Genomic DNA, 25,965 nt, shown 5'->3' on the forward strand with positions numbered 1-25,965 from the left:
CCGACGCATCACCTTCCCTGCGACCCCTTTGTTTGTTTTGCGTCACACATCTAAGGTACATTGAGAGTAAAAGTGTTGCATTTATCATCTACATTGAACTGAACTATTTCTACTATTTGACAGTCATATGTTTGAGTATTGTATTGTGGACTTTTGTCGTTTGGGTCTTGTGTTAAGTCTATATAAAGAATACTTATTTTTATATACAACCTGTGTGGTGTCTGTAGTGTTGTCACTGTATTACTGTATGTGTTCACAAATGCTTTACACACTGACTCTGAGATAAGCCTGTCTGCTCGTGGCAAGTACCAAGGGGGTGAGAAGGGGTTATTTTGGAGTGTAGCCCCCTTACCCTAACTAGAAGCAAGGGTCCCTATTTGGACAAAGGTGTATACCATTGCCAACTAGAGACCCCCAGTTCTAATATAAATTATGCCATGTGCAGCCCACTCTTTCCAGAAGGGCAGGGTGGGATCGATTTTAACAGCAATGTTTAACCAGAGTAAGGTCATTTCTGAGCCTGTTATTTTGTTGGTGAAACATTTATCTAAGGTTTTTATAGCTAATAACGAATCCCCAATTATCCTAAATGACTGAGGATACTTAAGTTGTTTAATTGTAAGGGTGCTGATTGGACAAAGAGGGCTAACTAGGTCTGCCACAATGTCTACCCAAGCAGGTCAGGAATGGGAGTCTGGCTTTAGCCACCAAATGGCTTGTCTGGTCCGAAAAGTAATATGATAATTTTTTGTAAGTTTTGAAGGGTCATGTCACCCTTAAACCTATTTGTTTGGCGTTTCCTTTGTGAAATTCTTGCTGTCTTATCTTTCCAGATAAAGGCAGATATTAGTGTATTAATGGATTTGTAAAAGGTGTCAGAGAGATTCATTGGGAATATACTCAAGAAGATGTTCATTTGTGGAGCTAGCATCATCTTAACTCTTTGTATACTTCCCCACCATGTGATACACATAGGTGATCACATGTCACTTGCATTTTTAATCTTAGCCAGTATGTTATCCTCTATGTGCCTTCTGGGGTCCATAATCGTATCATCGAGTTAAATGCCAGGGTATTCTAATGTAGAGGGCTGCCATTTTAGGTTTGCATGTGTAGCTATGTTTGAGAGACATAGCATATTTAAAGGGAATATTTATTTTTCTTTATTTATGGCAGAGCCTGACACCAAAGCGTTTTTGGAAATGATGGCAAGAATTGCCGGAACTGTCTAATCTCCCTTGGACGAGAAGATCAAGACATCGTCTGCATAGGCCGCTAGTTTTTGTGGGCCACTGATAAAGGAAATCACCTTTTTGTGTGTCTCCCACTGCCTAAGGACCTGCCAGGACGCTTTGCTGCCAGAAGGGGAAAGGCTGTTGTATCGCACTGCTGCGGGACTGCGAGGACCACGGTGCTCAGCGCCCAGCTGATTGGACTCACCTGGTTCCTCTTCCCGTTCCTGCCTCCACCAACCACGCAACGCCTCGCGGCCCCCGCTTCGCGGGAGCCGCTCGTAGGGCTTGGTTGTATAAAATCTCGGCTGGTCTTCATTCTGTGTGTGTCTCCCACTGCCTTAGGACCTGCCAGGACGCTTTGCTGCCAGAAGGGGGAAGGCTGTTGTATCGCACTGCTGCGGGACTGCGAGGACCACGGTGCTCAGCGCCCAGCTGATTGGACTCACCTGGTTCCTCTTCCCGTTCCTGCCTCCACCAACCACGCAACGCCTAGGGCTTGGTTGTATAAAATCTCGGCTGGTCTTCATTCTGTGTGTGTCTCCCACTGCCTAAGGACCTGCCAGGACGCTTTGCTGCCAGAAGGGGGAAGGCTGTTGTATCGCACTGCTGCGGGACTGCGAGGACCACGGTGCTCAGCGCCCAGCTGATTGGACTCACCTGGTTCCTCTTCCCGACCCCGCCCCCTCTTGCCCTTCTGATCTTTTGTTAGACCCCGCCTGAACGCGCTAGCGGTACGCGCGCGGTTCGTAGCACGGGGCGAAGACCGGGCAAAGAGCGGGCCGTTTGTGGCCGTTCGTGGACAGCCGTGGACGGGACGGGTCTATATTCATAGGGGTGTTATTGCTTATGCTATAAGGAACTGTTGTGCTAGCGGGAATTATCCTCCTATTACTTGTAGATTGTTAGCTAGTCGCAGCAGTTGCTGTAATACCTTCACTGTTTACCAAGTGTTTTTTGATTCTTCCCCGTGCACCTTTTCCCCGGCCGCCCCTGGTTCTGTGTGCTCTTCTTTTCTAGAATGTCTTCCTTAAGGTCTGGTAGGAAGTTCACGCAGGACAGTACTGTGGGACGTGTTACAGGGACCCTGGACAACTTCATCATGAGAGCAGCTAGGGTTCTTGAACAGGAAATTATTTTGACGGAAAAAAGATTGTCCCTAGAAATTTCTGCCAAGAGATCGTCTCTTAGTAATATTATGGCAGCTACTTCCCCTGACTTTAGGTCGCCCCAAACACTCATCGACCAATCAGGTAACAACGAGCTTGGGTCAGTGGCTCCTCAAACCATGAGTTCGTTGGACAACTTTCCTGCTATTATCAATACTTCTGAACCCTGTGGTCAGCCTTCTAATACAAGTGATAACCACTCGCTGCTCACTAATAAGCAGCTCGGTAAGGATACTACGATCACGGTCAGTAAATTTCCGTCCATCAATAAGAAAAGAAAATGCGGGGGAGCGCATCCTAGGGGTAAACGTGCTAAAGTGTCCAAATTGTCCAAACCTGTAAATCCTTGTCTCCCCCCTCTCCCCAACTTGTCTCGTGGCACCCTCACTACTGTTGGGTGTCCCACGCCATCCCATACTCCCCTGCCCCTTGGACATCTTGAATCTTTAGAGCAACTACTTAAATCTTTTTTTCTACCCCTTTACGAGAGAGTTAATCGTCTTTCTACTTCTCTAGAGAAATTAGAGAGTATGATGTTGTCTAATTCGTCCCTAATGGAGAAGATCATAGTGACACAATCTGTCCCTAAGATTTCATTAACTCCTGATACTGCTCTTGAAGTAGGGGTTGTTTCTAGTGGCACCACCCCCCAGGTTAGCGCATCCTCTGATCTACCTGTTCCTAATGTACATGTTGCGGAAGTATCTCATACTCCATCTACCCTCGCCATGACTGTCGATCCAGTTAGCAATGCTGTTACTAATTCGAGCAGCTCTGCAACTGGACAATTTAATATTGAGGAGGACAGTCTCTTCTTCAAATTTCCCTGTATTAATCTCCCCCCGGAGTCGAATCCATACACAGTCATTATAGCGGGCGTTCCCAGGCTCCTGCAGGTCAAGACTGAATCCCACAGTGAGTTGAAGAACAAAGTAATTCATTGGTTAAATCATTATAGGCCACTACCGGCTAGACTTTGTGCTGAAATTCTTACTGTCCGTAGGGTGTGTTGGTTGGGTAAGGGGGTTAAAAGAGTGGAGGGTGATTGTGTGATTATTAATTTCCGGGATCCTAAGGTGGTGACCCATATATGTTCCCATCCTAAAATTACGAATGTCACTGGAATAATCACCCTGGATTTGTCATATTTTTACCCTCTTGGCCAGCGTGTTATATCTGGTGATGTGGTACCGGGCTGGGAAAGGGTCAATAGGGTTTCTTTCCGCCAGCCAGGTTTAGATTTTCACCTTCCATTGTTTAATTCCTTTGCCCCTTTGAATAATTTGGATGGGGTCGATTGACCATTCATAAATTGTCATAACCAGGGCAGTGTGTTCAAGGTTTCAGATGACTTTGCTTATCCTGGGTTTGTTAGTTGGGGTGGGTCTAGGAGGGTATTTTCGGGGCCGGGTGCTTTGCTTTCGGATCCTGTTTGTGACCCTGTTATAGCCCCCCCTAGCATTCTAGATCATCTCCCACCCGCCCTGGCGTGTCATGATAATTTTCCGTCTTCCAGTTTTACAACTGGCAACACACAAAGAATTGAGCGGACACCCTGTGCGGGTGTGTCGCTTATTGCTAAACCAGTAACCACGTCCACTGTTTTCTGTGTTCTTGAGACTGATAGTATGGCACCTGATATTAGTGTTTCCTACCCAGCAGTCCCGCGGTCCTCACCCTCTTTGTTGCTACCTGATACTCCCAGCTCCACCCCCCTTACCCTGGCTTCATGGAACATTGCCGGTCTCCGGAGTAAAATTTCCACGGAGGACTGGTCTGATTGGGTAACCACCCACGATATTCTTGTTTTTCAGGAAACGTGGGCTGTGGATCCTATTCATTTCCCTGGGTATGTGAAATTTTTTAAGGGGGCATCTAGTGGCCCAAGGGGCCGTCCTTCGGGGGGTCTCTGCATATGGGTTAGGCAAACCCTCAGGTATAGCCTTACCGAAATGGCCATTGATAGCCCCGATTTACTGATCGTCTCTTTGCAACACAATAATGACCCCAAAATTTTGATTATAAATGTATATAATAGGAGCCTTCCTGGTGGGCGTGGTTCAAACACCTTTTTACAACTGGATGGGTTCTTGGATACTGTCGATCCAAGCATAAATGTGGTAATAGTGGGTGACCTAAATTGTTGTTTTGAGCCAATGCACCCTGCTTGGGAATCACTCACTTTGGATGTGGATACCATATTGAACATCCCCTTTCTAGACCTTCCACCTATTAAGCGGTGGACTGAGTCCGCTGTTCAGTGGATGAGTCTTTGTATGGAACGTGGCTTTCGGGCTGCTAATGGACGCACTCCATCTGATAAAAATGGCAAGGTGACTTTCTCTGATGGTCGTGGTCGTAGTAGTAGAATCGACTACGCTTTAATTAAAGTGGAGTTCTGGTCCTCTCTATGCGATATGATGGTTTTAGACCGCCCGGAGAGTGACCATAATCCCCTAGTCTTGACATTCCTGCTTTGCCCTGACCACAGAAACCCACAATCTGAGTTAGTGACAGCAGATGTTCTCCTTACCAACAACCAGCGGAGAGTGCGTTGGGAAAAAGTTGCCCTTGATAGTGCAGTACTTTCTGAGATCAGTCAAAAAGTTTCCTGTGCGTTGGAAGATCTGCAGTCCCTTCGGAACCTGGAGGATGTCGTTGGTGAAACTACCAACATTCATGTAACCCTATTTTCAGGCCTCAAGTCCCTTTTCTCAAAACCTTGTAAGGCCAAGAAACCTTCCACCATAAAACCAAGTTCTTGGTATACCAAAGCCTGTCAGGCGTCTTATAGTAAACTGAAAATTGCCATTAAAACTAAAAACCAGGCAATTATTAGATCTGCCAGGAAAGACTATAACAAATAACAAGTACAAGCTAAGCAAGATTGGGACAATGACCACTGGAATGATCTTTTGGCGGCCAGTAAGCATAGGAATTTAACAATGTTTTGGCATATTTTGAAGTGGGGCAACTATCCGAGTATGCAGGCTCCCTCTAACAATGTACCCCCGGACATATGGGTGTTACACTACGAATCTCAGTTTTCGGTCATTAATCTGGCTGAGGCCCCCGTTCTTCCACTTAGTAGGGATTTGACCATTTCTTCAAACTTCAAATTTGAGGAAGAAGAGGTCAAGACCGCTCTTTCAAAGGTGCCTGATGGCAAGGCTCCAGGAATTGACTGTGTCCCTGCGGAGCTTTTTAAATCTGACCTTGGCAATTGGGTGCCTTATATCGCTTTCTTGGCTAACGCCATAGTCAAGGGGGCTGCCATTCCGGAATCATGGAAGGGCGCCGAGATTCTACCTATTTTTAAAAAAGGTGATCGCTCTTGTCCGGGGAACTATCGCCCAATTAGTCTCATCGACTCAGTCCAAAAGACTATTGCAAGAATGATCCTGGCGAGGATCCAGTCATGGATCGAGCAGGACGATATTATCTCGCCCCTGCAGGCCTGTTTTAGGTCCTGTACTAGTACCATAGACCAGGCATTCAAATTCCAACTGATTGTCTGGAAAACGGTATATCTCTGTGGTGGAACAATATATGCTGCTTTCGTAGACCTTCGGTCAGCTTTTGACCTAGTCAACAGGACCAAACTCTGGGAAGCATTAGCGGTGCTTGGGATGCCAGATGATCTTTTAAACATCATTATTAGATTTTATGAAAACAACTTTGCCCAAATTAGATGGGGAAATCAAGGCCAGGTCACAGAAAGATTCAAAGTTAGTAGGGGTGTCAGGCAAGGGTGCGTCCTTGCGCCTACTCTATTTTTGCTTTTTATAAATAGAGTTGTGCAATACTTTTCTTCTACCTCTACGGACGCCCCCACGTTGGGTGGTTCCAAAATACCCCTCCTTATGTTTGCTGATGACACCCTACTTTTATCCCAGACTTTGTCTGGGTTGCAGACGGCTTTGAATGTGTTTGCTAATTTTTGTTCTGACTTTGACCTTCTAGTTAATGTTTCCAAAACCAAATATATGGTCTTTAACAAAGGGAAACATGTGAAAGGTCATGTGTTCATGAACAATGACACACTTGAACGAACTAATATCATGACCTATTTGGGGATAGTGTTTGAAAACAAGCTGAATTGGAGGCCACAAATAGACGTTCTTTCTTTGAAATTTGCTCAACTCTCTGGTTGCTTGGTTAAGGATCAGAGGCAGTCACAGATGAAATTGATAGGCCCTCCTATCAAAATCTATAATGCTAGGATAAACTCAGCCATTCTTTATGGTGCCAAACTCTGGGGCTTCGCCGATCTTTCTTCCTTGGTCAAAGCACAATATAAATTTTTTAGAAAGCTTACGGGCCTCCCCTGTTCTACCCCACTGAAACCGCTCTTGTTGGACCTTGGATGCCATCCCTTCGATGACATCGCAAGGTTCAAACCTTTGGCTTTTTGGAGGAGACTTTGGACGACACCGGAATTAGGTCCCTATGCCAAGGCATTTCTAGATGTCCGCTCTATTTTGGGTTCTGATAACATCACATGGTTCAGGCAAGTTAGATTACTATTGGAATATATGGGTTTAGGATTGCTTTGACCCAGGTGCCAACCCTTTCCCATCCAAGAAAGATTTTAAAAATCTTTATTGGTTAATGGTTTTACAAAAACAGTCCTCCCTAGTTCCTGTAGAGTCTTTGTCCGGCAGGTTTTATGAACATAAAACAGTTTCTTCCCTTGAAGCCTACTGGGACATTATCTCCAGGCCTAGTGATAGGAAACTTTATCACCAATTTAGGGTCGGCACCTTACCAACTAAATCATTCACTAAAAAATGGAAGGGCGGGCCTTGTGAGTTTTGTAGCTGGTGCCAGGATTGTGTTGACTCGGTAAGGCACATATTCTTTGCCTGCCCGGCTTATGCCGCCCCCAGGGCCAAATGGCTCAAACCCATATGCCGTAATCTGGGAACTAGACAGGGGTTTGCAGCCCTTAGCATTTTGAGATTTGATACTGGCGAATGTGTTGTTGTTGCCGTGGCCAAATTTTTGGGCTGGGTATGGAGGCAATAGACTACTTGTGCGATGTTGTGTCTTTGTATGATCATTACCGTGTTTTTCTGGTTATGTTTTTAATATTTGTTTTTGATTGTATTTCTAAATGTTTGCAAATGTCTTTTATGATGAAATTTTATCGATAATAAAGACAAAATGAAATGAAATGAAATGTTTGTTCCAATGGCATAGAGAAGGGTTTCTATTGAGAGGAGAAATAATAGGGGACATAGAGGGCAACCTTGTCTAGTTCCTTGCGCTAATAGAAGTTTATTTGACAAGTGCCTATCAAGTTTGATGCCAGTCGAGGGTTTATGATAAAGCAACATGGCCATACGAATAAAGCAGTCACCCAAATAAATTTTTTCCAAGACAGCCTTGAGTAAGGGCCATTAAACTTTGCCAAAAACCTTCTCCAAATCAAGTGTCAATTTAGCCATTTTCTATTACATGACAAATGTGCAAATATTGTCTGCAGCTAATCTTCCCTTTACAAAACTAGTCTGGGATGGATGTGTGATAGAGGGGAGCATTTTCTCTAATCTAAGGGCTTGTTATTTAGTATACATTTTATATTCAGCGTTGAGTAACAATATGGTATGAAAATTCTTCATACAAATGGATCTTTACCTTTTTTAGGTATCACTGCTATATGGGCTTCTGAATCTGACCCAGAGATTTCGCCCAATGATTCAAATTTAGTAAAACAGTCACTCAAATGAGGTAATAAAATGTGTTGGTAGCATTGGTAAAGAGAGGCCAGGAATCATCTGGACCCAATGTTTTTTGTGTTTTAGGGAATAAATAGCCTTGGTTATTTTATCTGGATCAATCAGTTTGTTAAGAGCGACAAAGTCCTTGTTTGCCGGTCAGTGTAACTGGATTGAGTCCAGGTATGATTGACAAGCTTCGGAGCTGTGCCTACAACCAGAGTAGGATGGATTATACAAGGTCTGAAAGACTTCTACAATTTTTGTATGGCTGACCTTTATCATGCCAGTTTTATCCTTAATGGCTTGGTTCTGTAGTTTTTAAATTCTTTAAGGGTTAGAGCTAAAAGTTTACAAGTCTACTTTCGTTCAAGAAAATGTTTAGCCTTCGTTTTAGTGGAACAGACATAAACTCTCTGAATTAGGATTTTTTATATTTGTATTTAAATATTTTTATCCTGCTTATATGGTTGAAATCCAGAAATAACGTTCTTTAACTCTCCAGTTTTTTAATCTGCATTTCTAAGAGGTTCAACCTTATGTTCAGAATTTGTATTCTTGGTCACCATAATGCTGAGCATCTCACCCCTTCATCGCATCCTTGATTGTCTCTATATCCATATCAAGTGTTTTATTGGTTTGAAGGAACTGAGAAATAGAGCAAGAAATGTGTTTTTGGGATTGTGGGTCTGTGAGAATGAGATCATTTATTCTCTATAAGCAGCTCTTGGTATACTGTTTGGAGAGGTTAATGGTAAGGGTAATGCATGTTTGATCGGAAATGAGGATAGGCACTATGGTAGGATCAGAGGCCACTTGGACTAGATAATTCTCTGGCTAATAAGTAATTTATTCTGAACAGTGTTGTAGGAGTGGGAATAGAAGGTAAATTCACTGCCTGTTGGATTATGAAATCTCTGTATGTCCACCATATCATTGTCTTCACAGAGTTTACACATTTGTCTCTTTGAGTGATTGGATTGATAGGAGCAACGTGCACAATGTCAAAGGTATCCCAAGAGTAAGGTGGAAACAGGCTGTAATGTTCAAGCAACACAAAGTCTCTTATCTCCATTGTTCAAGTCTTTGTACAATGACCACAGAATGTCCTAGCAGAAGCTGCACTATTGTGTAAACATGCACAGAGTTAATCAGCTGTCTCTCATAAGAAAGGATAAAGCACAGTTTCACAGGCATGTTGAAATCTATGTGAGGACGGGTCAGTATCTTCAACAGAAAGGGAAGAAACTAACAGTGAAATGATGATGGCAGAGTGAGATTAGTGTGACATACATGAGTTCAGCAAGTGTTTCACAAAGGTCCCTAAGTCTTTAGGCTCATCATAGATAGAAGTGTGGCTCTCACGTACTCATGTATGATCTTCATGTTTGCTGGGCCAGCAAAGGAAAACATAATGTTAGGGATCTCAATTCCAGGCACAGGGGCAAGCATCTTCTCCATTCAATTCCCTGTAGGTTTTGCAAAGTCTTGGGAGATTCCAACTTTATGACGCTTACAGTGTATGGTTTTAATCCTTATCATGCGATCCAAAACCCTTTCTGTGTGATGGTATCTTAGGGGTATGAAAATGGGAGCTCATGGGTTCGATAAGGTAGAAACAGTTTTCGTTGGAATTCTATGTACCTGCTTGATTTCAAAGTTTTATCAAACAAGATTTCTAGCACTCGGGTGAGCCAAGATTCAAGTAAAGATGCACATGATTTTTCTTTGCTCTCTGTATTTTCGGGGAAGCCAAAGATCCTTAAGTTGCCTCTCCAGAGATTTCACCTTTCGTGCCATTAAATCAGTTCTTTATTAGCGTGTGTTGGCTATCTTCCGTTCTACTGATTCTCAATTCTGCCTCTTCCATGCGGTTAGCCAGAGCCTTAACGTCTCATTGTGGGGCCACCATTTCTGCTTGTATGCATTCCATATCTGCTTTTGTTGACTGTATCAGGCCACGCAGGGAATTGAGCCTTTGTAAGATATCTATGCTATTGCAGAGGTCTTGTTTTCCTTTCACTGAGGTGTCTGGCAGAGGAGTGTCAGATTTAGAGTGCTTTTGAACATTCTTGATCCCTCAGATCTTTGGACCCTTTATGGTCTCCCAAATCTCTTTTGCATCTGCCATGACTTGGTTCACCAAGATATGAGACAAGAAAGGGAAAGACTTACGTCTCTACAACTAGGAAAGCGTTAGGATGCAAAATCCACTGCTCTGTAGTTAGACAAAATGTATTTCAGCTTAGGGCTGATTGTGGCGAGTAGTTATGGAACTATGGCCTGTGCGGAAGCAAATACGGAAAGGCAATGCTGCACAGAGGAGAATGAGCATTATATTCTAGAAAAGGTAAATGAGCTGTGTGAGGCAACTTTGATGAGCAGTCAGGCTTATGCATTTGCCCCCAGGTGAGGTGGTGTAAGGCCATCTGAAGTGCAAGAGGTTCAAAAGGCTTAAAAGGCCCCAAGGGGGACCACCCTGTAAAGTAGTTAGTAATCTGAACTAGCGCCTCAGGGGAACATCTTCGGAGATCCCTTACACTAATTTTGCACTTGCCCAATTTGTTTGTGAGTAGCCGGGATGTGGTACATCCATAAGGTACATCTACAAGGTATGCAGACAGTGTCAAGGCCGCAGGGATCTAGGCACATTGGAAAAAGAGCACTCCGCACTCCTCATGCGGTCTGGCAGTGTATGGGCCCCCTATATTGCATTATGTAGTCAATGGAAGCACAGAGAGAGAGAGAGCAGGCAGAAGAGCCAGTGAGTGTAAATTACAGTGTTCATTGCAGCAGGACTGGTTGTGCGTCAGCCAGATCTTCTGAGCTCCTCGGTCGCCGGCACTGTCTTGATTCTTTCCTCGTTCCCAGCATTAGATCTGGTTGGTGGAGAAGATAGTTGCAGAGCATCACTGCAGTCATCTCATTGTCAGTCTTCATGACCTGAGGGATTCCAGCAGTCGGGCATATTGTTTTTCCTAACCTACTGCACCCATTAACAAGTGTGTACGGAGGTGATTAAAAACTCATGTAAAGAGCCCTCTCACTAGGTGGCCATTCCCAACCGGGCGTTCGCTACGCCCCCTTGGGGTACCAATTTACCAGAGACTTGCAATTAAATTGATTGTGGCAATTGGTTATAAGCCAATTGCACCAAGTTTAGGGGAGAGAGCAAGCACTTTAGCACAAGTTAGCAGAGGCACAGAGTCCTAAGGCCAACAAAAAACGAGATAGATCAGCAAAAATAGGAGGGTTGAAGGCAAAAGGTTTGGGGGTGACCCTGCACAGACTGCCATGTCCACCATCATAGTTTTCCAAGACTAGGGGCAGAGTACCTTGGTGTTGGTAGGTCTCTGTCAGAATACTCAGATTTTAATCAAGTCTATTTTCCAAGAGTTGCTACTACTGGGGTATTGGTGTCAATTGTGTTAGGTCTACTGGTTCTCAAGCAATTTGATGGTTCTTTTAAAGGCATTAAAAATATTAAAGGGTAGTGGTCTGGTTCAGGGACCGAAATTAGAATGCCCCATTTAGTAAAAATAAACACTTGTGCCATTATGTAGTCAAACTCGTCTTTGTATTTTAGTGCCATTCTTGTGATTTTCCTCCTCCATGTTTTCCTTAGAGGAAGAAAAGCTATATTATATATATTTATATATTATTGATTGAGCAGAAAATATTTTTGGGGCATTTGGAAGAGACTTCAGCAACTTAAGAATATTGCCTCGGCTCAAGATATCCTGTAGTCCTCTAGAACTACATAGAGAACTAAATAAAGGTTTGAGTAGAACAGCAAGCAGTTCAAGTTCCGGTTTATGACTGGTGGCGTTACTGGTAGCGAGTTGATGGACTTCCACTTCACTTGATAGTGCCTAAAAGTTGACACAGTTCGGCTCCATCTCTGAAGCTCTTGGTGTGTTAGTCCTGTTGGTTATTTGTGAAACTCCTTCCTCCAAGGAACATGGGAGTCTAGTCTCAGGGAGGAGAAGCATAATATAGAAGCTCTCACCCAGGTTTAATGCTCTGTTGGATAAATTGGTGGAATAGATGGTAGTGCTGGAGGATCTTGTCGGATTTTATTTGTACCTCTCTTGTGATGGCCTTACACCTTGTAGAAGAGTTACCCTGTGTGGACTCTTGACCTACGTGGGGGATGGTTGCTTAATGTCCCCTTATCTCATTTCTCTCCTGATGGATTAGCTCCTCCTCTTTTGATTCTTGTCAGAAGGGTTGTTTCTAGGTGTTAATTCTTTCTGGCTCAGCCTGAGAATCTTTGTAATGATTGAGAGGATGGTTTAGAAAGTTTATATCGGACACTACTGGAATTATTGGAGCACATCTTTCAGCACAATAGAAAGATGAAGAGATTTTAGGCTCAATGTTTTTCTTTTGTTTGCTGTAGTAAGGGGAGAACACGCTCTCTGCTTTGCCATGGAGCTAGCTTCAGTTCGATATTGTTTGTTAGGTCGTTTGAGGCTTTTACAGTTCTTTTACGAAATGTAAGGATTGAATTCATCTTATAGGTTATCGTTAAAAGACTGACTTCCTTGATTTTCAGCTGTATACATTGCCTCCACTTCTTTTGACTGTGATTGTTTATTGCCACTGTACTTGTAGACTCATTAACCAAAGGCAATTTCTTCTTATTTGCGGTGCACTATAGGCTATACTTGACTGTAACTCCTCGTACATCTTATCAAACATTGTTCCGTACGAGGTCATATTAGGCAAACTCTACCTTTTGACCACTACCTGGTCTGCTACTATTGAACATTTTGTCCCAGCAGTGTCACTCAGGGCATTGCTTTGCACAGGACGGCAATGGATCTCAGCGGAGACAGCCACTTCCCTAGTATGAGTTGATTTTTTCTATTTTATTTCAGGGGCCTGCAACCGTTTTGCTGGTAGTAAAACGGCTATTGATTTCAAATTTAACTAGTTGTTAGAATAATTTGTCTTGAAAACATCCACCACTAACTGAAATATTGCAGACAAACCTCCTGATGTATTAGGTATTGGGGAACAGGAACATGTGCATGGGCTCTGGTCTTCTTGATCTTGCACCAGAATTAATAAACACTTTAAATTTTGCAATGTGGGTCCTCATTACCGCAGTCTCAAAGGCTCCAAACAGCATTCAGATTTTTCTAACCCATGTCAGAACCCGTGTTTCCGAACATTTCTGATCGACCAATTACAATGAGAGGTAACCGTTCGGTCATTCCGAATTGGTTCCGACCGGCATTCAGAAACTCCGAGGTGGTCGGAATCATACGGCACTATAGACTGCATTTTCGACCGACGTATTATGATGTCGGATTCTGACAGCCTTTCCAATTCGGTCTGTCTGACACGAAAAGGCTTTCCTAAACTGACTTTGGGAGGCCCTAGCAGGTCCCCCTTCATCCTGAGGCTTCCAGTTGGAAGCCTTAGGGGTAGCCAAGGGACCCCCTTGTAAAACCATGCACAGTGTTGCAGGCACCATGGGGTGCCTGTGACAGGGTGCAATGTTTTCTGCAACCACCTCTTTTTTCAATGGGAGCCTGTGTTGTCGGTCAGAACACAGGCTGGCCTTTAAGTCAATGGGAGTCTGACCGAATGGTGTTCGGAAACATCGTAATCAGTCAGTCGGACTCTCCGAACCCGAGTCGGTCAGAACGACAAGGAGTCGGTCGGGTTGCTTTCCGACCGACATCGTAATGAGGCCCTTAGTTGCAATGTTGCCAAAAGGTTTTGAATCTACTTGAAGAGAGAGGTTTTTTCCATGTACAGTTTAGGTAATTGACTCGCTTTGGTTAGTGATTATTTGTGATGACTTAGATGGCTCTAGTTCTGAAAATCCTGACATTTGGGTACCAAAATATATTATTGACAGGGCATGGGAGTGTACGAGGAGGACCATTACCTTGTAATGCCTGTATAAATTGAAAATGCTAAATAAGGAGTAGATAGGATGGTTAGGCTGCTTTTTAGGCAGAGTGCCTCAGGAGTTATAGAGTTTTGCATAATCTTTTGTCTATTACTCGCAATTATTTGCTGAATAAGGTTGTTCAATTAAAAGATAGTGAGGTTATTCTCGGAGGGTTTCTTTTGTGTTGACATTACAACTTCCAGCTGCTTTAGTATTGTTGTAAGCAAATCCATGGGAGATGGTGCGAAAAAGATGGTAAAGATGGTAGATTCTAGCAAGGTGGCCCTACGTTGAAGAGATAGAAGGTTGAGAAGTTCGATGCTCCATTTTACTTACTGGTTACAGGCCCTTTGCATATTTTCTTTCCATTTTTTTTATTAGATCAAAGCACACTAGGCTTGATCGCAAGCTGCACCAGGCATGCTAGCCAAGTGGACTTACACACCCACACCTAGCATCCCCTCTAACAAGCTCCCTGGCCCCCCTCCCTTGGCTGCTGGGCCTTACCAGTGGACTCTGCTGCTGGAACGTCGACTGCAATTTGACAAGGGCCCTTTGGGGGCTCCCGCAGCCATTCAGCTCAGACCAGCCAGGTGAGAGCCATTTGCAGCGCAAGTTCACTGACAGCTTCTGCCATCCTCTTCAGCCCTCGTCAGCTATTTGCCCTCCCTCCCCCTTCACCTACTCTTGGTCTCACTTGTGCAGGGCTGCCAGAACCTATCCTGAGCCTGGAATGAGCCCTTTGGAGCTGGCTGGAAAGTTTTATGAGCCAGGCTGCAGGGATTAGAGGGTATCCAGTAGCTAACAGTAGGCCCACTATGGGTTTGATAGACTCCACTCCACCCTCTGCAACATACTCAATTGCCTGCAGGCTTTGGGCACTAAGCTCTGGCAAGGACGTGGCTCACAGATCTGTGACTCTAAACAGCAGCGGGCATGCCTAACAGCGTATGACATCACGCAATACAGTTGATGTAGGCAGTCTGAAAAGACAGTATACCTTCACCTTGATGGCCAGTAATGGTGTTTCCAGGCTATAAAGGGGGAGGGGACCAGCACTGAAGATCCATGCCTTTGGCTGAAAAATCCATGAATGACTCCCAAACGCATTGAGAAACCTCTCATTATTTTTTGTTTTTCAAGAACAGACTCCTACCTTAGGAGTTATTCTTGAAGATAAAAAGGTTTGCAGAGCCGCAAACATGGCAACTGCCTGGAAAACTCTTTAGTCTTCAGAGCAACTGCTGCAGTGGTGCTTGCTTCAGGCTTAGCGATCCCCATCAATAAGATGGTGATCTCTAAATATACTATCCTTTACCCAGGAAGCATAGGCTAAAGCAATGACCCTGCAAACAATCAAATGCATTCAAATATAATGCAAGCAGAAAAACATTAAAGCATTCTTGAAAGTAAGCTTGTAAATCAGCTATGTTAGACCTGGCATCCTTGGCACGATTTTCCCTTGTCTTTTTGCCTCCTGTATTTATGCTGTGTGCTGGATTTCATTTTTACTGGTCTAGATTATTTGGACACTTTGCCACTGCTGATCAGTGCCAAAGTTCAAGTGCTCCCTCTGAAATTGTGAATATGGATTGGTGGTTCCATGAGTGGCTTGTTTGATCTTGTTAGACTTACTACTAAGTCCCTAGTACAGTGCACGCACTGCGTGTGCCCAGGGCCTGTAAGTCAAATGCTGCTAGTGGGCCTGCAGCACTGATTGTGCCTCCCACACAAGCAGACCTTCAAAGGGGTCTCAGACCTGCCACTGCAGTGTCTGTGTGCAGACTCCACTGCCATGTCGACCTGGTAAGTGCACCCACTTGCCAGGCCCTAACCTTCCCATTTTTTGCATGTGAGTCACCTCTAAGGTAGGCCCAAGGTACCCCTGAAGTGTGTGTGTACTGATGCGTGTGAAATGTCCTGATAGTGAAATACAGTGCATTTTGTTTTTCAATATTGAAAGGCTATCTGTCCCATAGGATAGAATGGAAGTTTATTTATAACATCCTGTAAGTTTAACTTCCCATTGGGACAAGATAGAAAGATGGAGTTTAGTATCCCTGAACTCAGAATATAAAAATGCATCTTTTAGTAACAATGATTTTTATATGGTGAGTTTGAAAATACCACTTTTAGAAAGTAGGGACTTTTTTGCTTAGCCACTCCTGTGTGCCTCTGCTGTTTGTGGATTGACTTTCTGGCTTTGGAGTGACAGGGGTTGGGGATTTGCAGTCATTGTAGATAGCCACTGGGGGTGGGGGGTGGTATGTCCTGCCTCCCCTGGATGACTCAGGGCTGGGCTGAATAGAACTGGGCAGCATTTAGAGTAGGGGGAGGGAATTTCCTTGCACCAGATTAAGCCTGGTCTGCCTTACACAATCCTTCTCCACTTCTTGCCGGGATGCTGGACCAGAGAGGGCAGAACTGGTTTTGACTGAGCACACAGCCTCTCTGCCACAAGAGAACAAAGAGAAATGGAATATAAATATTGGGGGCCAGACCCCAGAACTTTAGATTACTTCTGGACTCAAGAGGAACTTCTGTTAAGGAGAAGAGCTGGGAAAGCTGAAGGAGAAGTGCCGCACGTTTGCTGTGTGCTCCTTGGGGTTCAGCTGCAGTGGCTGTTTCTGCAAAAGAGAGGACCAAGACTTTGCTGTGTGCTGTGTATCCTGCTTGAAGTAGATCTTCAAGGTCTTAAAGTAGAGCTTGCCTCCTGTTCTGAAGTCTCAGGGACACAAAGACTTCACCACCAGCTCCCTTGTACTTCCTTGCTGGGAGTTCTGACATGCCAAGAGGAGCCTGTTTCTGTGTTGGGCCTCTGGAGGTTGTTCCTGCTGCTGGGACCCGGGAAAAGAGAAGCAACTAATGGAATGTGACGCATCCACACCCATTTCTGACACATCGCCGCTGTGCTGCTGAAAAAACAGACGCAGCACCTTCCCGTGGCTGGAGAAATTGCTGCACGCTGAATCTCATGCACCGATCTCCAAAGTCTGAGATCCAAGGACCGATTCTGACTCAGTCCCTGCTGTGCAACTGCAAGAACGAATGCATCATGGTAATAAGACTGGAGAGATCAATGCAGTGCCATTGCTGCATCGAGAACCGAATCATCTTCAAATCCCCAAGCAACGCGCCAGGGCGCCAAGTCTACAACAACGCTGGGGCCTCAGTAAGAAGCCGATATGTCACCTTTCCGCACAGTAAGATACTGACGAATCACCTCCTCTTCAGTAAGGAACCAACGCATCATCTCCCCTGGAGTAAAGAACCGACGCATCACCTTCCCTGGGCATGAGGAACCGATACATCACCTTCCCTGTGGCTGTTTTTGTTTATGATTTTGACGCATCAAAGGTACTTGGTGTTGAAAGTGTTGCATCTACAGTTTGCTATGGATAAAACTGTTTTACCATCTGAAAATCATTTTTGATTTTTGTATGTTGGATTTTTGTCATTTTTTATCTTGTTTGGTTTACATAAAAATTTCTTATTTTTCTAAACTATTGTGGTGTCCATTTGTAGCGTTTTCACTATATTACTGTACTAGTGTACACATGCTTTACACACTGCCCCTGAGATAAGCCTGTCTGCTCGTGCCAAGCTACCAAGGGGGTGAGTAGGGGTTATTTTATAAGTGTATCCCCCTTACCCGGAATAGGAAGAAGGGTCCCTACTTGGGCAAAGGTGCAAAAAATTGGCAACTAGAGACCCTCATTTCTAAGAAGCTGTCCATAAAAAGTCACTACAAATATCTACATGATTGCTTGTTTCCTTTTATTCAAGTTTGGTTCTCTATGAAGGTGGTTCTTTTTTTCTTCATTCTAAGCAAGGAAATCCATGCGGGTGGTAGTGCACTTCACAAATACAGATAACATAATCTGGCCATAAAAGTTGACTGCACCATTCTTTGAGTTAACATAACACAATGCTCCTCAATTTAATCTTTTTGCCTTTTCAGCATAATTTGCTCAGTGTGTCCTCACCAAATTAATGTACACACACTTGAGCTTACCTCCTAAAGTCTATAGGGTTACAAATACATAGTCAGTAATAAACTTTTGCGTCACATTTTTCTAGACTCTTTGCTTCCCTTGACAGCTATACCTTGTTCCGGATTACCAAATAGGCAAAGTAGGCACAAGCCTATGGGCCCCACTACTTTTGGGGACCCACAAACAACGGATCAAAATAATATTGATTTGATCTTGAAAGAAAATTGCAATCAAGCTTTCTTAAATTGTTACACTACTGAACAATTGTCATCGATCTTCAATCACACAAGAATAACTGAACTCACTTGCGATTATATCTACTGAATACAACGTCTTGCAAAAGATAGACTCACAAGATATAATTAAAGATTTAATCACAATCAAATTGAAGAAAGTGAACATTTAAGATTTTCTTTGTTTATTAACATTGTTTTAGTTGTTTAATAGCATTAATACCTGTTAATGTTTAGTTTTGTATAATAATATTGGCTTATAAAAATTGAAGCATGGCAAGATTAAAACATATTAGGAGATAATTTGCAAGGGTGCCCTCGAAATAATGACTTCCTTGCGGCCTCCACAGTGTTAAATGCGGCACTGGCTATACTATCTTGAATCAAAGGCAATGGCGGTTCTCCTTCTAGGGTTCCAGGTCTATGCCTCCCTTTCCTGGCCTCTTTTTATTATACCAAGAGTGAAGTATAGTATTTTATTCACTATTGGTAAAATAAAGAAAATGCAATCCATCATCAACCTGAGGCAGTTAAAGAAAATGTCTGGCGCAGGTGCACATAGGCGTCTGTACCAGTCATCGGAGATTATCTAGGGCTGATAAAACCCCCAACCCTGTCTCAGGGGACTGGCACACCTCAGTGCCTCCCAATTCATAATGTGGTAAGGCTTCAGAGGTAAAGGTAGACAAAGGCACTGCAGGCTTACGCCCTGCAGTGCCCATTGCTACACGTCAACCTGCAAGTCATCCCACCCTTTCCTAACACGTCACAAAGTGTGGTGTGACAAAGCAGAGACTAAAACCTCGAATCTGCCACTGGGCAGTTTTGAGGTTTCAGTTTCAAGCGCTGGAGTCTAAATGGGACCAGCACAGGCAGCAAGGTAAGTAAACAATTCTTTTAAATTCTGTGTATGAAGGTGTTAGTGTGTGTCCATGGGAGAGTGTGTGTATGTGTGAGCATGCCTGTTTGTCTGTTTATTTGAAAGTGAGAGTGTCAGTGAATGAGTGAGTCGAAGGGAGTAACATTGAATGATATGAAAATGATGTGAGATTGAGAATGACAGTGAGTGTAACAGTGTTGTTGTGTGTGCTGCTGAGTGAGGCAATTCTGAATGAGTCAGAGAATGAATGAGTCAGGCTGAGATTGAGTGAGCTGATTTGCTCAGACTGAGTGAGATGGAGTGAGAATGTTTGAGCCTGAGTGAGTAAGAGCGATATTGAGTCAAAATGAGTGTAAATGAGTGCGATTGGGTGAGTATGAGTGACTCAGGGTGATATTGAGTGAATCAGAATACACATGATTGAGTGAATCAGTGAGAATGGGTGAGAGTGAGTGAAAATGTCCAAGAATGACTGAATTAAACTGAGTCAGAGTGAGATTAAGTGAGTCGAAATGAGTGGGACTGAGTGAGAATGAGTGAGACTGAGTATGAATGAGCCACAGTGCAAATTGAGTGAATAAGAATGAGTGGGCCTGAGTGAATCAGATAGAAAAAATGAGTCATGGGGAGGCGCAGGGAAACTAGATGAGAATGACTGAGATTGAGCCGGAATAAGGGAGTCAGAATGAGACAAAGAAGGTGAGTGAGACTGAGAGAGTCAATGTGTAATTGAGTAAACTAGGAGTGAGAATGAGTGGGACTAAGTGAGAATAATTGCGAATGAGTGAGACTGCTTGAGTCAGTGAGACTGGGTCAGATTAAGTAAAAGTGAGTGCAAGTGAGAATGAGAGCAAGTGAATGAGACAGAGTGAGAATAAGTGAGAGAGTAAGACTCAGTGAAGTGTGAACATCCCCCCAAACCCTCTGAGTAAGTGAGTCAGACTCGCTCACCTGAATTTAAGCCAAGGATAACACCGCACCTCTTTTAAGAGTCACCAGCCACCACTGATCAGAGATGCTGTTAAGTGGCTTGTGGTGACAATAGCGCTAAATAAATGAATACACAAAATGCTACAGATTTTTTATGGCTTCTGTTTTGAGCATGAGTTTCATGCTCTGAGCCATGGGATCTGAGCCATGGGAGAGGGAGAATATTCAACATGTGTTTTCATTCAGCTCTAATTTGAAAACATGTAGCGCTCTTATTTGCTCATTTCTTTCAACTTTTTGTACTGCCCAGGATCCGTCTCTGAATTACTCTGCTTGTCCCTTATTCCTGAAAAATACCTGTATTAAATACAAAATATTTTTAAAAAACGTTTCTTTATTTCCACAGGTACATTACAGTAAGCAAGATTGTGATGTACATATTGTTTTAGGGCCTTATGAGTTTGGCGGTCTTCCTGTAGGACCGCCACCGTGGCGGTCCTAGAAGACCGCCAAGCCTGTTGAGGACCCTGCCACCAAATTACGAGGTGAGTCTAGGAGGGGCGGGCGGTCCAGCAGCTGTGTCACAGCGGCAGGTATGTAAGGTTCACAGGAGAGCTTAAACAGCATACCGCTGCTGTGACAGCACCTACGGCACGTTTGTGAACTGTGTGGCATGCATCATGTCATGCTTGCCACACAGTGCATGCATGAAGGTGCAATTCTATGGGGGCACAACATGTGCACCTTCTCACGCACCCTCATGGGCAAATTCACCAGGGGGACCTTTGAGGACCCCCTTACCTGATTTCTGGCACCGATTTTCATGGTGGGGACCTACCATGAAATGGTCATGGTAAATGCAAGTCGTAATCTGCTTGGTGGTGCCGGCATCAGCACTGCCAGCATTTTCAGCCGCTTTCCACATCGCCACCGCCGTGGTATCCTGGATCCTGGCAGAGGTGGCGCTCTTGTGGCGGTCCCACTACCACCATCGTACTACGTTGGTCGGAGCGCTGGGTTGGTGGTGGTCGGACCGCCACCACGAGTACTGAGGTCCCAGGATTGCTGTACTCATATTAAGGCCCTTAGTCTCGGTATTGCACAATTCCAAGCAAGTTCTGTATATGGTTATAGATAACATTTCTGACTTTCTCACTCCAGTCATTACAGATCAGAATGAGGTATAACCCTGACAGGCACATGGCAGGAGGGAAGGTTATGTGTGGACTGTCTTAGTGTTGCACATTCCCAAGAATGTACAAGTAAGACAAGCATGAACAGGTGTGCCTGTAAAAGAGATTTATATATTCACTTCTCTTCATTGACTGCATCTGACAAATTCTATATGTTGCAGCTAATAAGGGAAAGAAGATGAGAATCTTATTCATTTGCTATTGTCACTCTCATGGAACCTTCAAACGCACAGTGCGATAAAACTACTTTTGTGGCTTATCTCTCTTATTTTAGCACGGAAAGTGTCCTTGTGTCATAAATTAACACAAGGATGCATTTTGCACTAAAATGTAGTGCAAAATGCTGGATTTGCAAATACTTTTGCGCAATGTTGACAAAAATGTGCATAGTTATGTGATAGCAAATTTCATGCATTTCGCAACCCTAATTTGCACAGATCCTGCAGTTCAATGGGTGGATGCTCCACACATTGGCAGCATATATGCTAGTAAAAGTAACTAAACTGAGGACCCTAACTTGTTTCATGCATTCAGCATAATTAATTAGAAACACAGCTGCTAGGATTGCTTAGACCTAGCCCCATTGTTGCCCCAGTGACCCATCAGAGGGAAAGGCACACCACAGTTAATTTCTTAGCCCATGAGAGTGGATACCAAATCTAATGAAAAACAACAACTACTCTAATGATGAGGAAAGTAAAACTCACAGGTGTATCTTGTCATACTTCCACCTATAAAAATGTATGTACATTTTAACAAGACATTTTGATATGTGTCAGATTCTGACAGGTTATTATTTCAGAAACCTTAGTCACAGTGAAATAACTGCACACACCAATAATGATATGACAAATGCTCAAGTCTGATATTCTGGTATGAATCTTGGGCACAATTTGTAACATTATATGATGAATGTTAAACAGAAATGAATATATTGTCTTTGCTTTCAGTTATCAGTGATTGTTTTTTATCACAGAGCGCTAAATCCTATCCTAGGTACATCCTGCTGTAGTTATCTGTTAGTAATATTATTAAACAAAGGCAAGAATACACACACATATACATATTTTAGTAATTGTAGAGATGAAAAACAGGTTTGCTCAGAGTGGTCTTTTAGACCTTTCACATCCCATAAAGGAGAAGACCCAGCATCACTCTTCTGAGATTTCCCACTAAGTTTCCTGGTCCAAGTTGGAATACCCTGGCAAGTTATAAGATACAAGCATGGGTTGTAGGTTTTCATGTGTTCTTTTGGCATCTGTCCAGCTGCAACATCCTATTCAGCTCTTATTTGTTTCTGCCTCCGTTTCTAACTGCAATGGTTTATATAAATCAATTATCCACTTCACTAGAAATGGCTGTACAACCCTCAGGGTTTCTTATTGGTTCAGATTTAATTACAATCATCTCCTTGGAACTGAGCAAATCAGATTAAAGGTTACTTTATTCTTGACCTTTACAAAGGCCTTAATATGTATTTATTTCTCTTTGACCGATGGAGGATTATTTGCTCAAACTAGGAATATGCCCTGATGTTACCTCTTTCTGTTTCGGTGTTTTGACTTCAGCTCGTAGCACCTCTTGGTTATACATTATTACTTAGAATCTAGCCTAGAATCATAGGAGGATTTTCATACACAAAGATGCTTCTTGCTCACACCCTGGATATTTGCAGCTATTTAATACCTTGGGATGGCATCCAAAGCAAGTCCTTCAAGAGAGAACGTAGAAAGGATTCTGCGGGTGAATGCTTTATGTTTTTTAGCACACAAATAATATCTATTTCCACATTATCTTAAATTGTATTAATGTTAATCTTTTAATCACACAACAAAGCAGGTTGCCGAAAGCACAACTTGTTTTACCACAAGGTTAATATACTAGCACAAGGTAATATGTGTTAATACTTTATTTATAATAGCTTCACCATGGAGGGATATTTCACTACATTTTGAACCAGAAATGGTAACCTACTCTGTTGTATATCAGAATCATGTTGACAGAGATATTATTTGACAAAAACATTCTACCATACATATTTACAAAACAATTGGCCAATGGTCTGTGGAGTTTATGCTTTTATGGTCTATAGAGGGGAACGTGTATCATGCAAACAATTGCAGAAGCTTCATGAAGTTAACAAAATAAACAGACAGGTTGCAATCAGCCAGGTCCAACCATTGAAACTATGAGCCTTTAAACAGCAGAAAAGTAGATTCATATCTGTTAGAAACTGGGTTTCTGGCTGGCAGAGGTATGTAACCTGTTCAAGCAAGAACCACAATCCTAGTCAGGGTAATCCAGAAGCGCACTTTACATTAACCTGTGCTTAACCTCTGGTAGCTTGGCACCAAGCAGTTAGGCTTAACTTAAGAGGCAACATGTACGTATTTGAGAAACACATCAAACAGTAACACAGTGAAAACACCACAAAAGACTCTGCACCAGTTTAGAAACATTGAGAATAATTTGATAAACAAAACAAGACCAAAATGACAAAAAAACGAATCAGTAAAAGTCAAAGGTATGACGTTTTAAAGATTAAATGGAAAAATAGGCTTAGAAACAGTCAGCACTTAGAGAGTTAATTGATTGCGCTGTACCGGGACAAAGTGAAGAATTCAGGCCAATCGTGATGGAGCATGGACTGGATATAGGACCCACGCAGGGCCCATTGAGCAAAAGTTCATTGATCGTGGTTGCAAACAACGAGATGTTTTGTGATCCCCACATAGTTGGGGGGGTGCATCAGATTTCGCCACTCAGCAGCGGTGATGCATCAGTTCCATGAGCAATGCGCCGGCTTTGAAGTGTGGCGGTTTCTGGATGCAATGCGCTGGGTGTTTCTACAGTGTAGCGGCGATACATCAATGTTCTCCATGTAGTGGCAGTGATGTGACAGTTCAGAAGTGGCGGTTCTGGAGGCAATGTGTCAGTTCGAAGACGACATCCTGATTTGGTGCCCACAATGGTGGTGATGTGTCTGTTCAATCGGAGCAACAATGCTGATGCATGGGTTCTGGCAGATGCAGCACTTTAAGATCCCTTCCAAGGGCCCAGGACTGGATTGGCACCACTTGGCAGAGCAGGACGTACAGAAGACAGAGTCCAGTCACTGTTTGCAGGTTGAAGAGCGAAGTCTTTGATATCCCTGAGACTTCACAGGTGGCAAGCCAACAAGCCCTTGGAGATACTGTGGTTCTGGTTTGTAGAGATGTAGGGTCAGTCTTTCTCACTTCCAGGCAAGAAGACAACAGGCCAACAGAACAAAGCAGCTTAGCAGAGTAGCAGTCCCTCCAGCAGCACAGCAGTCCTTCTTCCTGGTAGAATGTCCTCACTTCCAGAAGTGTTCTGAGTTGGTGGTGTCAGAGGTCTAGTTCTTATAACCAGTTGGACCTTTGAAGTGGGGGAGACTTCAAGGAGATGCCTTTGAAGTGCACAAGTCCCTTTCTTTGTGTGTGGCTGTCTAGAGGGAATGCACAAAACCTGCTGTCACCCACCGGAGACTGCCATTCTGAAGACTGGCAGAAGGCACCAAATGGTTACAGTAAGAAAATGGCAACTTTCTAAAAGTGGCATTTTCAGAATTGCTATTTAAAATCCAACTTCACCATCAGCTGTGTTTTTAAATTGTGGTTCTAGAGACACCAAATTTGGTGGTCCAATCTCTTCCCAATTGGAAAATCCACTTAGAAAGTGTAATAAGGCAATTTCAACGTTATCCTATGGTAGAGAAAAGCCTTGCACTAGTGAAAATGAATTTAGGAGTATGTCATTACTAGGACAAGTAAAATGGAAGATTACCTGTCCTACTTTTCAATTACACTGAACCTTTCCCATGGGCTGCCCAGGGCCTACCTTAGGAGTGACCTATATAAAATAAAAAGGAAGGTTTGTACCTGGCAAGTAGATTAACATGGCAGGTTGGCATAGCACTCTAAAACTGCACATGCAGGCTCTGCAGTGGCAGCCCTGAGACATGTTTAACGGGCTACCTAAGTGGGTGGCACAACCAGTGCTGCAGACCCACAAGTAGCATTTAATGTACAGGCCCTTAGCACTTATAGTGCACTTTAAACAGGACGTATGATTAGATTAAATATGACAATTGTGGATAAGCCAATGTTAACATGTTTTAAGTAAAGAGCGTATGCACCTGTTTAGAAGTGGTACAATGCCCAGATTCCTATAGCCCAGCAAAAACTCACAGTCAATAACAACAGTAAAAACAGGAAGTCTGAAGGCAGTCAAAACGTCAGGGGAAACCACACCAAGAATGTCAGATCTAAAAATATCTTAGATAGAATGGTAGACCATTCCAGAATTTGGCACTGCTCCTCAAAATGGTCTATCCGCTACTCTGCCAGATTTTGGTTTAGGAATTGATACTAAACACTGAGGACTGGAAAAAAGTAAGCATGTGGGTTGATGCTATGTAAATTAGGATTCTAGAAACTCTAAGCACTCTTTGTGAATTGTCTGATCCATTAACTTTATAGCCTTAAAAGATATCCTCTGTTTGATTGGTAGCCAGTTTGATGTTTGTATGAATGGGACAATGTGTCAGAACTGGGAAAACATGCAGCTACTGTGTTTTTTCAAATAGAATTATGGATAGTGCATACAACTGGTCGGACAGGTCTACTTGTGATAAATCAGCATGTGCATAGCCTCATTCTCTTCTACCTTGTTAAGGGCCCAG

Source organism: Triturus cristatus, chromosome 5_2 (genome assembly GCF_964204655.1).
Source record: "Triturus cristatus chromosome 5_2, aTriCri1.1, whole genome shotgun sequence".
Classification (NCBI taxonomy): domain Eukaryota; kingdom Metazoa; phylum Chordata; class Amphibia; order Caudata; family Salamandridae; genus Triturus; species Triturus cristatus.